Source organism: Sceloporus occidentalis, unplaced genomic scaffold (assembly GCF_023333645.1).
Source record: "Sceloporus occidentalis isolate IW3139 unplaced genomic scaffold, rSceOcc1.0.p SCAF_472, whole genome shotgun sequence".
Lineage (NCBI taxonomy): Eukaryota > Metazoa > Chordata > Lepidosauria > Squamata > Phrynosomatidae > Sceloporus > Sceloporus occidentalis.
The window spans coordinates 180,682-198,553 of NW_028317452.1; the positions used below are offsets into that span (position 1 = coordinate 180,682).

General features: G+C 49.8%; 1 pseudogene; it reads right to left on the reverse strand.

Annotated features, from left to right (window-relative positions):
- Positions 1-350: 350 nt before the first annotated feature.
- LOC149271702 (lysosomal alpha-mannosidase-like) lies at positions 351-15,959 on the reverse strand (annotated as a pseudogene).
- Between the last annotated feature and the right edge of the window lie 1,913 nt (positions 15,960-17,872).

The window sequence follows — 17,872 nt, forward strand, 5'->3', positions numbered from 1 at the left end:
GGACCAGAAGCCGATCTCACGGAACGAACACCAAATCGATGTAGAGGGACTGTAACCCCAAATGAGGAACATAGGGGTGTTTATGGGATTTCAAGCCGAAGGGTGGGGAGGAGGTAGATATGCCCTGATTTACAAGGTACACGTGATAGCCACACGTGTTCAGATTTAACATGTACAGGCATGTGTAAGTGTGACGGTAACTGAACATGTATATTTAAAAAGGCACATAGGCCGCGTTATTTTTTTGTTATATCGTGCAGCGTGTACAGGTCAGCCCTCCAGCTGTAGCCTTTACCACTTAACTACCCCTATTAAGTTTGGAATTTTCAGGGGTCCGAGAGATTCTCGGGTTAATCGCTAAGCTTCACGCTGAGGCATATAAACCGTACACCCCAGAAGAACTCTTGCTGTCTGAAATGGGGGTCAAACCCTCAATTATCAGAGGATAACCTCCCTAAGGAGTAGGCTTTGGGGAATTTAATTTCTATTATCGTTTGTAGGGTATACCTCCTGATAAAGCCCCCAGTGGGGGTCATTATTTTTCTGAGCTTGGATTTTTATGTTGCCCTCGCATTATGAAATAAAATTCTATTATTTGGTCTTAAGATAACTTTTGTTTTTAATGCAAATCATTGGGTAAAGCATTCAACGGCACCGCTGGCAGGACGGATGGTCCGAGGAGGGGGGGACAGCTTGGGGTCCCCCCCCAAAGATTATTTGTTACCGAGCGTCCCACGCGGGCTGTTTGCTATGCTTGATGGTGGCCAAGAAGGTGCGGATCTCCATGGGGTTCAGGGTAACGTCGGAAGGATCCAGGGGAGGAGCAGAAGCGTCCGAGGTCACGGGGGTACCTGCGCAACAATAAATGCTGTTAATGTTACAAGCCCACCGCTGCGTGCAACCAACTCCATGCAGAGGGGTTATTTAAGAGCCAAACTGTTTTTCTTACCCTGAAAAACATCTGTATTTATTGGCGAGGGTCTCAGCAGGTCATTTAATAATAAAAGCGAAACTTCTTTATATTGCCTTCTCTCTCTCTTACCGTCTCTGATCTATACCTATTGAGATCCTACCGATCTGAGGCTGATTAAACCGCGTTAATCCAGTAGTCCTGCGATTATAGAATAATCTTTTTTTTTTATTGCACTAACAAACATTCTATTTTAAGGACGAGCTTTTGAGAGGCTCTACCTCCCTTTCACGAGTTAAAAGCGATACAAACCGCAAAAACATCTGAGCCGTGGACGGTGGTGCAGGGGTTAAGGAGTATGATGGCGTCAGATTAAGGGGGTAGTGAAGGGTAATAAAATATGAAAATGCTGATTTCCGATAAACGTGTCGGAGCGCTTCCTTACTTGTCTCTGATCTCCAGCGCAGACGCGTCAGTTTGCTTTTCTCCAGGTTAGCGGCCAGCGTCGTCTCCTCAAAGTCCGACAAAGACAGGGAGGAAAATAGCGTCTAAAATCGAGAACGGACAGCGTTACGGGGAGAAATAACGGCAAACCCTGGGGTAAGAACGGCGGAGCTCGGGGGAAGGCCTCACCTTCAGGTTAACGGAGATGGGCTGAGAATAATTGCCGCTCTCGCGTCCCTGGAACGGATGTTCTAGGCGCAGGAGGGCTTTTGTGGGCTCATGCAGAGCGAGGGTCAGGAGGTGAGCGTTCAGGGGCAGTTCCTTCCGCAGAGCTGAAAACTGGGGAGGAAAAAATAAAAATAAAAACAGTAACGACCACTTTGATACGCGGTACAGGTCGTGTATCCCTTATCTAAAATCCCCCCCCCTGGGTTCCTTATCAGAAATGTTTTTCGGTTAGGGTGTACCCCGTCTGTACTATAACACAATGTACCTGCATGCTGTATTTAGGTGATCGTGACCTGCTGCAGTGTCACATAGGATCTAACACCACCGTGTTCTCATGCATTAATGGGCAGACGCCATCGGCAGCCAGCACAGTGATCACGGCAGCCACGCTCACCTGCGTCTGGGGGTCTCCGCCGTGACTGTAGGGGGCGCTGTCACCGGCGGAGAGGATAATCTGGGGCGACAGGTATTCCTGCATCGCCAGCGGTCTGTGCTGTTCTGCTGCGTCGCCAGGAGAGTCTAGCAACAGCAGATGTCTTCCTCGTACAACAATCCCGTCTCCGTACTCCCCGGGCTCGAAGAGCGGCTCTCCCACACCCCTGGCATCGTCCTGCAGAAGGCGCCTGTGAACCTGATCATAAAAAACCCCGGGAATAATCCTTTTTAATGCCGATAGCTTCTTCCAACAGTATTAAATCACTGTATTGACATCTGCTGGGAGGCTGTTCCACTTATCTACCACCCTCTCAGTAAAGTAAAACTTCCTTACATTCCATCTAAGCCTCCAACGTCTAGATTTAGAACGTGACCTCCCGTACTTTTTGTTTCCGATGGTCTGGATTGGTCCACTTAGGGTCCAACTCTGCCCCCTGTCCATTGAAAGGTAAGGTCTCCTTGGAGTTAAACTATAGCAGGACGAGCCGAAGCTCTAGCTCGGCCCCACTCTCTGTAAGCTCACCATCAGCTCCACAGATCCGTCCCCGATACTGGATCCTCCCTGGGATCGATCGGTTAAAACCGTCAACTGAGCTTTTTCATCCTGGAGAAAGAGACTGAAAATCGATTAACCCTTTCTTGACCAACTGCCCTCCACCCACTCTTACAAAGGCTGCCTGAGCCAATCAAGAGCAATCAGTAAGATAACAATGGGGAGAAATAATCACGCAGATGCAGTTGCAATGTCTGTTTTCATAATGTTCATGTAAAATGAGCTTCTAAAACCTATGGAATGCTGTTAAAAAAAATAAATAAGTAATATAGGTGGGATATACCTGGCAGTACTTTACAGAAGTCCCTACTTTTTTTCATGACTTCGCTTTTTGTTCTTATAATAAAAGAGAAAATGCCACCTTTCAGACGCTTGAGAAATTCAGTTTGCAATTTCTGGGCATATAAAAAGTATTATTTCTGTATACGTTATGTAATTGGTCTCTCACCTGGATATAAATCCGGCTATTTACCGGATAATAGTTTCCAGCCACAGGTTCCGTCTGCTGAAATTTCCACGTCTCCCGGCTGTCTCTCCTACGAGAAAAATAACAAACAAACAAGAATTTGTTTTAAGAATATTGAAGTTATGATATTATAGATAACATTCTATTATTTTAAGGATTTACATTTTATTCATGATATAAGTGACTGTTTTTGACACGGAGTCTGTCCCTCCCACCGCTGGGCGACACAGACAGGAGGGGCTATGGAGCACGGAGTCTGCCCCTCCCACCGCTGGGCGACACAGACAGGAGGGGCTATGGAGCACGGAGTCTGCCCCTCCCACCGCGGGGCGGCACAGACAGGAGGGGGCTATGGGGCACGGAGTCTGTCCCTCCCACCGCGGGGCGGCACAGACAGGAGGGGGCTATGGGGCACGGAGTCTGTCCCTCCCACCGCGGGGCGGCACAGACAGGAGGGGGCTATGGAGCACGGAGTCTGTCCCTCCCCCCGCAGGGTGACAGACAGGAGGGGGCTATAGGGCACGGAGTCTGCCCCTCCCCCCGCAGGGTGACACAGACAGGAGGGGGCTATGGAGCACGGAGTCTGTCCCTCCCCCCGCAGGGTGACACAGACAGGAGGGGGCTATGGGGCACGGAGTCTGTCCCTCCCACCGCGGGGCAACAGACAGGAGGGGCTATGGGGCACGGAGTCTGCCCCTCCCCCCGCAGGGTGACACAGACAGGAGGGGGCTATGGGGCACGGAGTCTGTCCCTCCCACCGCGGGGCAACAGACAGGAGGGGCTATGGGGCACGGAGTCTGTCCCTCCCACCGCAGGGCGACACAGACAGGAATGCACTTACGTCCTCTTCATGATCTGTCTCCCGTTGGCGTCGGTATAAAACACTCCTTCAGTCTTCAGCTGGGAGTCGAAGCGACCGATCACCTCCTTACCCCAGCGATCCCTGGAAGGACAGTAATAAGTAACAGCCATGGAGAGACGCAGACATCGCCCCGCACGGAGAACAGCTCACCCCATGGGTATCGGTCCAACAGTCCATTCCAGCTCCACGAAGCGCTGGCCTTTGTATAATCGGACCACTTGGGAGCACCAAGAAGAGAAGTTTTGATAGACTTCTTCCACCAGAGAGTTCTGCCGGCAGAGGAAACAAACGCTGACTATCAGTCTGTAAACAGCTGGGGTTCTATGGAGTTTAGAGGTCATGGTTATAGATGACCTAACAGGCTCTAAAGATTGTTCTGATGAACATTAGCACTGGTTCTGGCCTTTAGTTTGGATACAGACAGATTTTCTGGTGTGGAGAGTGATAGATAAGTGGAACAGCCTCCCAGCAGAGTCTCTGCATAAGACTAGACGGCCAAAGGAGTCTTATGTGTTGTCAAGTTCTACATTTCTACAAGTCTATTTTTGTTGCTATTAGGGCTGCAACTAACGATTATTTTAATAATCGATTAGTTGGCCGATTATTTTTTCGATTAATCGATTAATCGGATAAAAAAATGCAATTTTTTTAAATTTAAAATAATGTAATAAAAAACGTACAATTTACACTTTCATCTCTTTATTGCAATGGCCTCTCTCTATTCACCTTCTTATTTTACTGACATAATAATAAAAGCTACAAGAACCCAAACACAGTGTTTCTCAAACTAGGTTTTAATACAAAGTTATTAGTAAATATTAATTCATATGTTAACTATTTTTCATATTTAATAAAAACTATGAGAAAAAAGCCTTGTTTAAATTTTCTTTTATTTACCAAACTGCCCCCAGTTATGCACATCTGACCCCCAGCTTGCCACTCTGCCCCCATATATGCCTTATACCTCTTATATGCCAGATTCCACTGTGCCCCTGATATGCGTTATACTCTGTATATGCCAGTGATATGCAACTGAGCCCCCTGATATACCTTTTACCCCCAGATATGTTTTATGCCCCCCGATATGCCTAATATCGATATGCCTTATACCCCCTATATGCCCTGAAATTCATAATACCCCCCCCATACACCACTATAACTCACCCATACACCACTCTGGCTCCTCCCCCTCCCATACACCACTCTGGCTCCTCCCCTCTCCCATACTCCACTCTGCCTCCTCCCCCCTCCCATACTCCACTCTGCCTCCTCCCCCCTCCCATACTCCACTCTGCCTCCTCCCCCCTCCCATACTCCACTCTGCCTCCTCCCCCTCCCATACTCCACTCTGCCTCCTCCCCCTCCCATACATCACTTTGCCTCCTCCCCCCTCCCATATACCACTTTGCCTCCTCCCCCCTCCCATATACCACTTTGCCTCCTCCCCCCTCCCATACTCCACTCTGCCTCCTCCCTCCTCCCATACTCCATTCTGCCTCCTCCCCCCTCCCATACTCCACTCTGCCTCCTTCCCCCTCCCATACTCCACTCTGCCTCCTTCCCCCTCCCATACTCCACTCTACCTCCTCCCCCCTCAGCGTAAGTAAAGGGCAGTAACGGAGTCTGTCTGTGCGACGCAGACCCCCACCGGCTGACAGAGAGGATGATTCTCTGTCAGCCGGTGGGGGTCTGCATCGCACAGACAGCCTCCGTTACTGCCCTTCACTTACGCTGAGGCTTCTATGAAGCTGCAGTGAAAGTGCCTGTCAGTAACGGAGGTTCACAAAGCACCAGGGAGTCGGGAGAGAGGCAGAGCAGTGTATGGGAGGGGGGAGGAGTCAGAGGGGTGTATGGGAGGGGGGAGGAGTCAGAGGGGTGTATGGGGGGGGGGGAAGAGAGACGGAAGTAAGAGACCGTTGCGGGGGATCTGGATTCTGGTGTTATAATCCGATCTCTGTTTGAGGTCGGATTATACAAGGAGAGGAGTTTTTCAGAGCATTTGCTCTGAAAAAAACCTCTTTTTATAATCGATAAAAATCGATTAGATTAATCGATAATGAAAATCGTTGACAACGATTTTCATTATCGATTATTATCGATTTTATCGATTAGTTGTTTCAGCCCTAGTTGCTATAAATGACTTCACATGTTAATTATAAATTTTCTGTTTTAGTGCAGTTCAGGGAAAATCCTTGCGATGGAACACATTAAGAGAAGATTGCTTTTTTAAATTCAGTTATAGGGGTAGGGGGCGTGTAATAGAGCAGTGATTGGTACGGGGCAGTTATAAGGGTAGGGGGCATGTAATAAAGCAGTGATTGGTACGGGGCAGTTATAGGGGTAGGGGGCATGTAATAAAGCAGTGATTGGTACGGGGCAGTTATAAGGGTAGGGGGCATGTAATAGAGCTGTTATTGGTACGGGGCAGTTATAGGGGTAGGGGGGTGTAATAGAGCAGTGATGGGTACGGGGCAGTTATAGGGGTAGGGGGCGTGTAATAGAGCAGTGATGGGTACGGGGCAGTTATAGGGGTAGGGGGCGTGTAATAGAGCAGTGATTGGAACGGGGCAGTTATAAGGGTAGGGGGCGTGTAATAGAGCAGTGATTGGTACGGGGCAGTTATAGGGGTGGGGGGCGTGTAATAGAGCAGTGATTAGTACGGGGCAGTTATAGGGGTAGGGGGCGTGTAATAGAGCAGTGATTGGTACGGGGCAGTTATAGGGGTAGTGGGCGTGTAATAGAGCAGTGATTGGTACGGGGCAGTTATAGGGGTAGGGGGCGTGTAATAGAGCATTGATTGGTACGGGGCAAGTATAAGGGTAGGGGGCGTGTAATAGAGCAGTGATTGGTACGGGGCAGTTATAGGGGTAGGGGGCGTGTAATAGAGCAGTGATTGGTACGGGGCAGTTATAAGGGTATTTGGGATGTTGGTAAATCCCTTACTCACCTTAACAGCATAAGTGTGGACCTTCGTTGTTAAAGGCAGAGCCTCTGAGAGATTTGGTCTGAAGATATACGCTCCAGACACCTGTCCGCTGTCATCATTACCTATGCTTGCATTATACCTGCAGGACAGAGAGGACACAGTCACCGATCCTACGCGGGGTTAAACTATTTCACATGAAGGAGTCCAAAAGTATTGGGACACCCAACCATTACACCAACAGGCACTTTGATGACATCACATTACAAAACCAGGGAGCGTTCGTGAGGTCAGCCGCTGAACGAGACGACCGGCTCGCAATCTCCGTTCCGGTTCATCTCAAAGGTTTCGGATGAGGTTAAGGTCAGGGGTCTGTGCGGCCGGTCAAGTTCTTTCTCCTCAACCTCATCCAACCGTGTCTTATATACTAACTGTATTATTACATTATTTTCACAATGTATGACAATATTAACCTTATAACTGCCACAAAACTATAATATTTACATAATTATATTACTCAAACTTAAATTAATGTATTTTGGCCAATTTAGTGACAATTGTCATAGCAAAATCATACAAAAATGTGTTTGTTTTTCCAGTTTTTGATATTATTTATATTAAATGTTGGACTATACATCTAAAAGTGGTATCAACAGAAAGCCCTATAAGGTGCATCATAGCTATAAAAAAGTACAAAGTACCCTCAGTTAAGAAGGGGTTAAAAGAAGCCCCTTACCCAGCAGTATTTATCTGAGAAGGAAAATAATGTCAAGTCTAATCTGAACAGATCCCAAACCCGCAGCATCCTTACCAGTAAAAACTGTGCTTTAATGGCAACGACATTTTTTTTTCCAGATTGTGAATCCCAGTAATTAGACCGGTTTCAGGACTGAAATCCACTCTGTAATACTGGATGGAGAGAGAAAATATTGATCAGGGGTAATTAGGCACTCAGGGGCCGGGTTACTGTAATAAGATGTTACAGGGGTAATAAGGCACTCAGGGGCCGGGCTACTGTAATAAGGTGTGACAGGGGTAATAAGGCACTCAGGGGCCGGGCTACTGTAATAAGGTGTGACAGGGGTAATAAGGCACTCAGGATCCGGGTTACTGTAATAAGATGTTACAGGGGTAATAAGGCACTCAGGGGCCGGGTTACTGTAATAAGATGTTACAGGGGTAATAAGGCACTCAGGGGCAGGGTTACTGTAATAAGATGTTACAGGGGTAATAAGGCACTCAGGGGCCGGGTTACTGTAATAAGATGTTATAGGGGTAATAAGGCACTCAGGGGCCGGGTTACTGTAATAAGGTGTGACGGGGTAGCAGGGTAAAGTAAAGTGATATCATGTATGTGTCACCTCGTTCTGGATACTGGTGGGCCGTGGCTCGCGTTTCTTCTCCTTAAAGAACAGCCCCTGCGTAGATAGCTTTTTTACAACAAACTTGCTGAACCCCACAGGGGGTATCTGCGTCTGGAAGATGAGTTCTTGCGCGGCTCGCCCCTTCTCCCGGCGCACATCCTTTGTGAATTTAGACACAGGCACCACCTAGAAGATAAAGTTGGTAGAGTTCTAGCTAACGGGGTGATAATCCGGGGGCCATTCTGTTATAGAACCTTCCTGCCTTTAGGGATTCCTCTTTAGTAAAAACCCCATTAAATCCGTACTTTTTCCCCAATTTTAAAGTTCTTTACCCCAAAATAATCCATTGATAATAGTATTTATCTAATAAAACCAACCATACGTGCATTCCTTGGGGAGAGCTATAGGGCACTGTAAGGAAAAAGTAACATTTAATAAAGCAAAGAAATGCTTAAAACAGAGGATGAAAGTAACAGGGAGACGGATAATTCCCTCTCCAGAATTCGACATTAGATAAAACCATTGGGCCGTTGGTCTTGTCTTAGATTCAGGAGCCACAGAGCTATTGCGCGCCTGTTTAAATTCCCTCGCTGTATTTACTGCTACCACTTCTGCTTGGAGACAGTTCCCGTTATCGACTACCCTCTCAGTAAAGTAAAACTTGATTTTTACTAAAGTGTTTGAAGGTGTATGAACTCGAATCAAATCTTCCAATATGGCTGGAATGCGCATCGTTCATTGCTTTCATCCATTTAAACGAAATAGAAAGAAGCAGCTGCCCTGCTGCTCACCTCATTCGGCAGGGGCTTCCCGGATGGGCCAAGGACCGAGTACTTGAGACCGCTGACAGGCAGCCGGACAGTCCACGCGACGCCGCGTCCCAGAGGGTTGTACACGTAGACTGAAAACTGAAGACAAGGATACAATGTTACATTAACAGGCGAGAAGAACCGATGCGAGAGACCCCGTGTGTGATAGAGAGGGGGGGGCGCACAACAATGGGGTCTCGTATACGGAGCATCGTCTGACCCCCTAACACCGGCACAAGTGACACTTGGTAGCTCTTGCGCATGGCCACTTGCGCGATAGGCGTGGGGTGAAGCATTGCGGGTACGAACGGCGGCGCAGGTCGGTCTTCTACTCACAGTTTTCGAGGTCTCGGAGAGCTGACACACACTGATATTCAGTAAGTTGCAGAAGACAAAGTTCTCCTTGGACCCCGTCAGACTGGAGAGAGCATTACTGATAACAACCTGCAGAACAAGCGGATAAAAAGAACACAGACATTAATAATTCCCGGAGAATAGACTAGTTTTAAATAGCCTGCTATCTCTGGGCATCGATGAACAACTCCTATGATCCCAAGGCAGACATAGACTAGCAACACGGTGCCTCCTTCCTATATGTAAGTTTTGGTATAAAGGGACCGGTACCTGGCAGGCGTCCCACCCCTGAGACAGACGCCGGGCGTAATCATCGCTCACATGTTGTTTTGCCGTCCCAGTAACAGCATCATGATGTTGAGCAACTCCCATAGCACGTCCTGCGAAGAAATGGGACGGAAACCTCACAGTTACTGGGGTTACGGGGTAATAAGGCACTCAGGGGCCGGGTTACTGTAATAAGATGTTACAGGGGTAATAAGGCACTCAGGGGCCGGGTTACTGTAATAAGATGTTACAGGGGTAATAAGGCACTCAGGGGCCGGGTTACTGTAATAAGATGTTACAGGGGTAATAAGGCACTCAGGGGCCGGGTTACTGTAATAAGGTGTTACAGGGGTAATAAGGCACTCAGGGGCCGGGTTCCTGTAATAAGATGTTACTGGGGTAATAAGGCCCTTAGGGGCCGCGTTACTGTAATAAGATGTTACAGAGTAATAAGGCACTCACTCAGTACAGAGCTGTTGCTAGAACCATAGGGCCCAAACCGAGCTGCCATTCCTGTTAAAGCCTCCAGCTGGTTACAGACCTGAGATATGAAAATATAGTAGAATTAGTACAGAAGAATAATGTTTGCGCCCAAACGATGGATTCCGAGGTCAGACGGTACGATAGGCGGTTGTGATTCTGGTGAAACGCTGCTTGGCCTCTCACCTGCAGGAAGTTGTTGCTTAACCTCTCGTAGCGTTTGAAAGTCGGTCGGCTGGTGAAGTAGCCGGTCCAGAACATGTGGGGTCCGTCGGCATACGGGAAAAAGTCGTCCATCTTCACGGGCCTGAGAGGGAGACGATCCGGGGAGTAATTTATACAAAGTGACAGAGAAGAACAGCACTACAGTATTAATAGACGGATAAGACGAGAGACGGTGTACGCTCACCCAGCAAATATTCTACTGTATGCTATAAATGCATATAGAAATTATAACGTATACATGTTCCATATATTAATATACGTCTGCTCCGAGATCAACATTAAAAGAGGAAAATACAGACAGCCGCACCCACATAAAGAGATATAAACCCGGACAGTCAGAGAGAGTCAGGTTCAGACCCCTCGACAGGCAGCCAGAGACACCGTCGGGCTCAGACCCCTCGACAGGCAGCCAGAGACACCGTCGGGCTCAGACCCCTCGACAGGCAGCCAGAGACACCGTCGGGCTCAGACCCCTCGACAGGCAGCCAGAGACACCGTCGGGCTCAGACCCCTCGACAGGCAGCCAGAGACACCGTCGGGCTCAGACCCCTCGACAGGCAGCCAGAGACACCGTCGGGCTCAGACCCCTCGACAGGCAGCCAGAGACACCGTCGGGCTCAGACCCCTCGACAGGCAGCCAGAGACACCGTCGGGCTCAGACCCCTCGACAGGCAGCCAGAGACACCGTCGGGCTCAGACCCCTCGACAGGCAGCCAGAGACACCGTTGGGCTGGGACACATGCGGCCGGGTTTGGACACACGCCAGCATGCACCCCTGGGCTCAGACGGCAGAGACACCGGTCTGCTCTCCTATCCATCCGCGCGTCCCCCGTCTCACCAGGTCAGATTGGCTCGGTGCAGGGCGTTCAGGTAACAGCTTGGAGTGGAATAAATGACATTCACTTTGCTGCCGTTTGTTTGCTGGAAACACAGAGAGGGAATTCTAGGTTACCGACCCTTTAAGTGACATCATGTGACATCATGTGACATCATGTGACAGTATATCACAAACGCTACATTTTACAATAACTGTGAAACGCGTTGGCGTCAGGCAAGGAGTAACTCCCAGGAGCCTTCGGTGCACTCACTGGTTGGGGCCGCTGTGATCCGTCAAAACTCTGCTATTCTCAGATTTACTAAAATACGGGTTATTTTTCTACTGACTGCGATGGCTTCCCCCACTTACCAGAGACTGGTATTCAGGATAAAATACTATAAGAAGCTGCAGCGCTGCAGCTTTCTCACCTGGGCATTGACCAACGCGATCAGTTTATCCATGTTTTTGTACCATAGGTTGGCGTTCTCATAGTGAAAATCAGACCCCATGGTCATGATGAGATGGTTGGAGCGATAATGTTGGGCCTGAAAGGGTTAAGAGAAGGCTGTGGGGCTGTCAAAAACAGGTTACGCACATGCGCACACATACACAGAGCACACGGACAGAGCACACGGACAGAGCACACGGACAGCGCCGGCACTCACGGGAAGTACATACGGTCTCTCCGGACTTCACTCACCTGATCACCCACAGCGTTCAGGAAGTTTTTCAGGACGGAGTCCGCGTTGTAGTCCTCCAGCCGCGGATCGTCCATAACCGGGGAGTCGGAACAAAGCAGATCCCAGCAAAATCCTTGCGGTGGGTTATAACCATTAGGGAGAGCGCCTGGGATAGAGAGAAAGAGAGCGTCCGACCTGCCCCTTCTTCTACCTTAATCAGTCGTTGGTCTCGTCTTAGATTCAGGAGCCATGTGCCTATCCCATGCATGTTTAAATCCCCCTCACTGTATTACCCTCAACCACTTCTGCTGGGAGGCTGTTCCACTTATCTACAATAATATAAGAGGGGCAAAGTACGTAAATACTAAAAATCTATCCATTACTAGGTAGCGGCGAGAAGGACCCATGACGAGATATCGTGGTGTATAATGATACAGAGTATCTATATACCGACCCGTGAACAGATCTGCCATCGGTGGGCTCAGGTCATCGCTTCCCCGCCAGATCATTTCCATCCGTTTGGTTTTCTCCCTGTTTTCTTTATCCTGGTAATCCAGTCGGCCAAAAAAAAAGCCATCGTACCCCATCTGAGGGAGAAGAGCTGACAATCTAACACCCAAGACATAAACCCCAGCACCCAGCGGTATTACAAGGAAATGTATGTATCCGTTAGAGTGTAAGCCCTGCAGGCTCCCAATGGTCCGCCCTCTCTACGCATTACCTTTCTTACTGTATGTTTCATGTAAAGAGGAGGAGCCAATGAAGTAGAGAAAAAAAATCCTGTTCTGCAGAGCTTACGCTCTAAAAACACAGACAGACGCTCACCTGTGCAAACAAGGAGGCCTGCTCCCGCGAGTGCCCGAAGGGATCGATGTGCCAGGCGACGCGCGGCCTCCCGCATTCCCCGAACCTCAACCGAAGAAACTGCAGCCCCAGCGTCATCTGGTCGATGGCGGAGCTATAGTGCGCGGCGGCCTCGTCGTTCATAGACCAGCCGCCGTTTATAAACTCCAGACGACCTGAAAAGCCAACAGAGCGAACATCTAGAAGCAGGAGGGAGGACACGGGACCGGCGAAACGGTCAGACTCACCGGGGCGCAAACACACGTTAAAGGAGAAGTCCCACTGACCGGCCCTTAGAGCCCTAACAGCATGTCTCCCAATAAAGGCCGTTACATGTTTAATGGGCTCAACGTATAGAAAGCGTTTAATGTTCTTTACCTTCCTGTACAAGGTCGGTGACGTCCCTTCGCAACGTCTCCGTCTGTTGCTCCCACCAACGCCAGAAAAAAGCCGATTCCACGTAAATAAAGCGTTTCCCGCTTATCGGAGAGGAGCTGAGGGATGACGGAGTCTAGAATATACTGGACCCCAGCGTGCTGGATATCATTCCGGGCTAAAAGACAGAATTATATACACATTTCCTATATGTAATATATTAAAATATATTATATATGCAATAGAATGATATATTACATGCAATATATAAAAGTTTAGAACTTTCAAAGCCGTTGTTTGACGGACAGGTGGTCCACCTGGCAAGACAATGGTCCTCAAAAATACAGAACCATAGAATCTGCCGGCACATCGGCCCCATTCGGCCCCCGTCTACTGGGAGATATGGCCGCGGATACACCTCTCACCTCCGTAATAATATTGGTCCACCGTTTTCAAGCCAGCCCACGTCGTTGTGAGTGTGTGGAACGAGATGTACATTCAGGAAGCCATCGGGGGCCGGAGGGCAAGTCTAGAGAGTGAAAGAAAATACGACCAACGTCCTGTTTTTGGAATTCTACAGTTAATGAAACTTCCCATGATTGTCTCTGTATGTCTGCCCACCCCTGGCTTTTACATAGACTGTAAGCTCTTCGGTTCAGGGGCCCCTTTTCTAGTGTATTAACACTGATTGTATGGTGGTCCTTTAAGTTTCCCCTATATCTATTTGCCCCTTTCCACACCGCAGGCTACTAACCAGGCAGGGGATGTCGTGGGCATAGAAAGAACCATCAGCGATTTCAATGGAAAAGCTTTCCTGACGCTGGTAAACTAAGAGGTAACAGGCCAGTCACTGTACCTCTCTCCCCTCTCCAGTCACTGTACCTCTCTCCCCTCCAGTCACTGTACCTCTCTCCCCTCCAGTCACTGTACCCCTCTCCCCTCCAGTCACTGTACCTCTCTCCCCTCCAGTCACTGTACCTCTCTCCCCTCCAGTCACTGTACCTCTCTCCCCTCCATTCACTGTACCTCTCTCCCCTCCAGTCACTGTACCTCTCTCCCCTCCAGTCACTGTACCTCTCTCCCCTCCAGTCACTGTACCTCTCTCCCCTCCAGTCACTGTACCTCTCTCCCCCTCCAGTCACTGTACCCCCTCTCCCCCTCCAGTCACTGTACCCCTCTCCCCTCCAGTCACTGTACCCCTCTCCCCTCCAGTCACTGTACCCCTCTCCCCTCCAGTCACTGTACCTCTCTCCCCTCCAGTCACTGTACCCCTCTCCCCTCCAGTCACTGTACCCCTCTCCCCTCCAGTCACTGTACCCCTCTCCCCTCCAGTCACTGTACCCCTCTCCCCTCCAGTCACTGTACCCCCTCTCCCCTCCTGTCACTGTACCCCTCTCCCCTCCAGTCACTGTACCTCTCTCCCCTCTCCAGTCACTGTACCCCTCTCCCCTCCAGTCACTGTACCCCTCTCCCCTCCAGTCACTGTACCCCTCTCCCCTCCAGTCACTGTACCCCTCTCCCCTCCAGTCACTGTACCTCTCTCCCCTCTCCAGTCACTGTACCCCTCTCCCCTCCAGTCACTGTACCTCTCTCCCCCTCTCCAGTCACTGTACCCCTCTCCCCTCTCCAGTCACTGTACCCCTCTCCCCTCTCCAGTCACTGTACCCCTCTCCCCTCTCCAGTCACTGTACCCCTATCCCCTCTCCAGTCACTGTACCCCTATCCCCTCTCCAGTCGCTGTACCCCCTCTCCAGTCACTGTACCCCTCTCCCCTCTCCAGTCACTGTACCCCTCTCCCCTCCTCCCTCTCCAGTCACTGTACCTCTCTCCCCTCCTCCCCTCTCCAGTCACTGTACCTCTCTCCCCTCCAGTCACTGTACCCCCTCTCCCCTCCAGTCACTGTACCCCTCTCCCCTCCAGTCACTGTACCTCTCTCCCCTCCAGTCACTGTACCTCTCTCCCCTCTCCAGTCACTGTACCCCTCTCCCCTCTCCAGTCACTGTACCCCTCTCCAGTCACTGTACCTCTCTCCCCCTCTCCAGTCACTGTACCTCTCTCCCCTCCAGTCACTGTACCCCTCTCCCCTCCTGTCACTGTACCCCTCTCCCCCTCCTGTCACTGTACCCCTCTACCCTATCCAGTCACTGTACCCCTCTCCCCTCCAGTCACTGTACCCCTCTCCCCTCCAGTCACTTTACCTCTCTCCCCTCCTGTCACTTTACTTCTCTCCCCTCCTGTCACTGTACCTCTCTCCCCTCTCCAGTCACTGTACCTCTCTCCCCTCTCCAGTCACTGTACCTCTCTCCCCTCTCCAGTCACTGTACCTCTCTCCCCTCTCCAGTCACTGTACCTCTCTCCCCTCTCCAGTCACTGTACCCCTCTCCCCTCCTGTCACTTTACTTCTCTCCCCTCCTGTCACTTTACCTCTCTCCCCTCTCCAGTTACTGTCCCTTTCTCTCCCCTCACCAGTCACTTTCACTCTCTCCCCTCCAGTCACTTGACTTCTCTCTTCTCCACTCACTTTCCCTCCATCTCCTCTCCAGTCACTGTACTTCTCTCCCCTCTCCATTCACTGTACCTCTCTCTCCTCCAGCCACTTTACTTCTCTCCTCTCCAGTCACTGTACCCCTCCCCTCTCCAGTCACTTTAACCCTCTCCAGTCACTTTGCCTCCCTCCCCTCTCCAGTCACTATACCTCTCCCCTCTCCTGTCACTTTACCCCTCTCCAGTCACTTTACCGCTCTTTCCCCTCCTGTCACTGCACCTCTCTCCCCTCTTATCCCTAGTTTTCTCCCCTCCAGTCACTGCCGTTCTCCCGGGTGCTGCCTCACCTCCTCCCCGCAGGCCTGTGCCCGGTGCATGATGCCGGCTGCCCCCAGGAGCAGTAATTGTAGCAGCCGAAGCCCCAGCACCCGGCTCTTCATGCTGCCGATAGCGATATGAACCAGCGGATGAGTTGCAATCCGAGATACAGGAGTCACATGACCCACCACAACACGCCCACTTGGGCATTCTCTCAAATCAGAAGAGAGGGAAGAACCACGTGACAGTAAATGTAATAAAGGAAGTGAATAGTGAACGTCAGGTAAACAAATGACTGGAGATCCCCAACTAACCCTTCTATACAGACCATGGTCAGGGGCCCCTCTATGCCTACCTTCTATACAGACCATGTATAGGGGCCCCCCTATGACTACCTTCTATACAGCCCATGTATAGGGGCCCCTCTCTCCCTACCTGCTATACAGACCATGTATCGGGGCCCCTCGCTTCTGCTCACTTGCTATAAAGACCATCTATAGGGACCCCTCCTTGCCACACTCCTGGCATAGGCTGTGCATAAAAATCTGTCCCTGGAAGTCTCTTGGTACTCAATCTATGTAAATGTTGGTACATTATATGTATGTATAGGGCATATATAGGGATATTGCACATGCATTTAGTTTATAAGCCATATATAGGGATGGGAATTTGCAAGGTCATGGGAAATCCAGTCCTCTGTCACTACGGGTCATATAACATCCAAACCATATCCGAAATGGTGACGACGTGCCAAGGGTGAAACAGAGCCGATTTAAGGCCCCGGCGCACCACCAGAACCCCAGTCTTCATCTTGTGGGGCCACACTCTCCGAAAGGCGTTGCGCGACTCCTTCCTTTCCTCCTCTCCAAAAAGCCCAGGAGGGAAACATTTTCTAGGTCCCCCTAAAGGCACCCATCTCCTCCATCAAAGATCCGAGACTAGGACAGAAGAAGCCTTTGGAAATCATATTTTATAAGATTTAATATTAATTTCTGGATATAAGAAGAATATTTAAAATTCAGTTGTATTTGGGACATTTGAATCTGCACATAAGAAATCACTGTGTATGATGTCGGGCTAAACCTGCATTGTGATGTCATATGCACCCTGTTACTGTATAACAAGAAGGAAACTATAACCAAAATTAGGGGGGAGAGGTTTTGATTTTATTTTTTACTCTCACAAATGTGGAAAGTCTTGACAATCGCTCTGACAAAATCTTCAATACATCCAGTCTGGAGTCACAAAAGAGAAGCCGAACAGGCTCTGGTCACTCGATGAAGAGGACGCGCCGGCCGGGCTCTGATCACTAAATAAAGAGGAGGTGTCAGACTGGCTCTGGTTACTGGATGGAGAGGCAATGTCCTCTGTGATCTCCAAAACTGGTGGTATGGGTTGGATGTTCTTGAAGCGGCGATTGGGTCTTTCAGCCTTCTGGTATGGTGGCGGCATTCTCCGGCTCTCTATGTCTTCCCAATTGATGCTGTCAAAGAACGGATGCTCCCTGATGTATTCAGTCATCCAGAGGCGAAGCTCAGGATCTTTCTTTAACAGACAAGTCAGGATATCCACAGCTTCTTGGCTTAATGCCTTGGTGTATTTGGGCCTGCCATTGATAATAGAATGGACAGTTGCCTTCTTGCAGTAGCCAGTGAAGAAGGGAAAAGTTCCATTAAGCATGCGGAAGAGAATCACCCCGAAGGACCACCAGTCGACAGCAACACCGTATTGTTCCTTTAGATATATCTCTGGGGCCATGTAGAGACGTGTTCCACAATGTCCTCTCACTGTGCTTCCAAAAACACCTTCTACAGCAAGACCAAAATCACTGATCTTGGCATGGCCCTCGCGGTCAAGTAGGACGTTCTGCGGCTTCAGGTCTCTATGAACGATGCCCTGGGAATGGAGGAATTGGATGCCACAGACCAGCTCTGCAGAGTAGAATGCGGCTGTGTTCTGTGTCATGTAGCCAACGCTGTCCATATACGACTCCAAGGTTCCTCCAGCCATAAACTCCATGGCGAGGAACACACAG